The sequence below is a fragment of the Nyctereutes procyonoides genome, unplaced genomic scaffold (assembly GCF_905146905.1).
Source record: "Nyctereutes procyonoides isolate TBG_1078 unplaced genomic scaffold, NYPRO_anot_genome, whole genome shotgun sequence".
NCBI classification, from domain to species: Eukaryota; Metazoa; Chordata; class Mammalia; order Carnivora; family Canidae; genus Nyctereutes; species Nyctereutes procyonoides.
Window position 1 is genome coordinate 29,991,611 of NW_026575134.1, and position 3,131 is coordinate 29,994,741.

General features: G+C 34.0%; 1 pseudogene; it reads right to left on the bottom strand.

Annotated features, from left to right (window-relative positions):
- Positions 1-2,129: 2,129 nt before the first annotated feature.
- LOC129494164 (dynein axonemal assembly factor 11-like) lies at positions 2,130-2,891 on the bottom strand (annotated as a pseudogene).
- Positions 2,892-3,131: the final 240 nt, after the last annotated feature.

Genomic DNA, 3,131 nt, shown 5'->3' on the forward strand with positions numbered 1-3,131 from the left:
ACCCATTTAGTCCAACTCCCCACCCAAACCCTCAATAACCCTCAGTTTGTTCTCTATAGTTAAGAGTCTGTTTTATGGCTTGCCTTTTAAAAAATATACTATTCTATTTAATAATCACAAAAAGTCTTATTGATTAAATATATTGCCATACCCAGTTACATTATATATGTATTCTCCATATGACATCCTTTTATTAAAGCTCTTTATAGTTTTTAGCGTATAAGACACTTTGAAAGTGTTTAGTAGTAGTATAGTTAATCCTTTTTGTTTTTTTGGTTTTTTTTTAGATTTTTTTTTTTTATTCATGAGACACAGAGAGAGGCAGAGACACAGACAGAGGGAGAATCGGGCTCTCTGTGGGAAACCTAATGTGGATCTCAATCCCAGGACCCGAAGGCAGATGCTCAACCACTGAACTTCCCAGGCATCCTTAATTCTTCATGCTTTATATTATTTGTTCTAAATAGACATTAAATATTGAATTGATTTATACTAAAGTAGTTTTCCTGCTTCTTTATAAATGACACTCCTAATATGCCCCCCCCCTTTTTTAATGAAGGAGATGACACATCCATTCCTTTCTAGGCATTAACTGCAGTACCAGTAACTCTAGTACGTGTTATTCACAAGTACTGTCTTCAACTTCTTTCAGAAATGTGTTAAAAAAGGAAAGCAGCATCCTATTGGTATAAGAATATTAAAGGGAAACTGTCTTAGTCAAATAGAGGCATTTTTTGCTTTGTTTTTTAAGTTAGTGTTTGGGATTTTAAAATCTTTATCATCAAAGACAATAACTTCAGAGTTATAAGATTATCAACCTGATTCCAAACCAGCCATCATTCAACACTGAATCTTCTAAAAATATTTTTTTCATGAGTATTGGGTATATTACATTGACACAGACAAATCAGGCTTACATAATGACAACTAGGAGCTCAAATGTTAGAGTCAGTGATTAGATTTAAAAAAAAAAGAGTTTCAAGTGGTAAGGGCTACAAATAAGCAAAAAGGATGGATATTCATAAAAGTAAAATAATGAATGGGTTTAGATTAGGATTTTGAATCTTCAGAAGACATTAATCAGGTCAAAGAAGTTTTTAAGATATGCAAGGGATAAACATAAGAATAATTCCTATCTAAAAAGTAGATTTGGATTGCTTCGTATAAATCCCTAAGAAAAAACATTACAAAGTTGCTTTATGCTTTAAATAAGAATGACTCTTTTAGATATTAAAGCAAAGCTTTTGCTTTTAACTTATGAATGAATTATTAAGGCCCCAGACTAAAAGGACCTCAAGAGTCTATTAGAATCCAGGCAAGTTGGCATTGAAAGATTTCTGCTATCATTCTTCAATAGTGACAACTTAAAAACTGATCACTGCTTTTTGTATCCCTTGACATTTCATATACACTACACTTATCAAATGCATTGCCAAATATTCCTCTTTAAGCTAATTTTCTTTTTCCAAGCATATATAGAAGTATACCACACATAAAGAGAACGTAAAGTCAGATTATCAAAACATGGACACTTGAAACCTTAAAACAGGGCAATAAATAAGTCATGGCTAGCATTCCAGATGCACCCAAAACCTGGTCCTACCTCATTCACTACTCTTCCTTTCTCCTATAGTTACTTAATGTCCTAAATGTCAACACTGGAGATTAATTTACCAGTTTTAAATGAATCTTTATATAGAAGGACTCATAGATCTTACATTATGTATATTTATTCATATATTACATATGTTTATGTTTTCATTTTTCCTTATTTACCCCATAGTCTTGTACAATTCTTTCACAATTAACTTTTCTGTTATGCTTTTCTCTCAAGCACATGCAAAAAGTCTACTTTGAGGGATATGCATAGGTTCAAATATAGTAGATGGTTCCGAAAGTCCTACATCATTGGTACTAATTTTTTGAGCATTTTCAATAGCCAAAACTATACGGAGACAAATAATCAACTATAGAATATTCAACTACTGCTTTTCACTTTAAGTAGCATTACACAAAGTAGGTGAGTGAAAACAGCATAGCAATATTGATAAATAACTCTGTTTACTCCACAAATGCTACGTATACACTCCTTGCTGAGTAAAACTGTCTCTTGGGTCTCAGTCTGATGTTCAAATCAATGGAGGCATTCCAGGGTTATCTGTTAGTGTGGATCTTTACCAATTGGTATAATTTTTGTTCAGATCCAACACTTCTGGGTGTTTTTTTTTTTTTTTTCCTTTTGAACTACATTAGTTACCTAGGGACTGTGGGTGTGAGAATCCACTTCTGGTTTCTGTTTGTTTGCTTCTTTTGTTTGCTCTCTGCTGATGTTCAAGGTAGTTTTCGCAGACCTGGGTGCCTTTCTGCCACCTGTAATTACTTCTACTTGGGGCATGTAAATTACTAAACATTCTGATGTTTGAGATTTTCTAGCAGAGCTGCTTTAGGGTTTGACTTCTGCAGGAAGTGCAAGCTGAAATGACTTCCCTTTGGCCGTTATTCACATATAAGTTGACTGCACAAGGACATCAATTGCCTTTATCTATAGACAGCAATATCCAGGATGACCTGGTTATGTCTTTCATCATCTGTCACAGAGAAGTCACCTGGGGGTTCATTTATTTTCAAGGCTTTTCTTTCTTCACTGATCAAAGTTCTGGTGATTTCCCTTTTTTCTTTGTGGCACCTAATTTTTCTTGGCCTTTCCATTATTTTTGCATCTGTCTATAAGTTTCCAATGTAGATTCAGTTGTAAACTCAGAGAGGTTATACCAGAATGCTAAGTCTTCTTTGCTTTCATCTGACTTCTTTTGATTGAGTTCCATTTCTTGTATTTCTAGCATCTGGTGGTCTTTGTTCTCTAAAGATGATAGGATAGTAGTGATATCTGTGTATCAATGTCTGGCAAAGCCTGGGTAACTTTTTTTTTGTATGTTTTTATGCTATTTTTGAAGTTTCCTCTGAGCCACATGTTTCTGTTTTTGACACATTTAAGACAATATGCTTTTCCTGCCTAATTATTGACTAATTCTGAAATTCTTGAATCCCTTCTGAGCTCCCTTTATCATCCCACACTTTAGCAACTGAAGAATTGCCACCATCAAACTCCTGTATCATTCAAAGTCAGCATG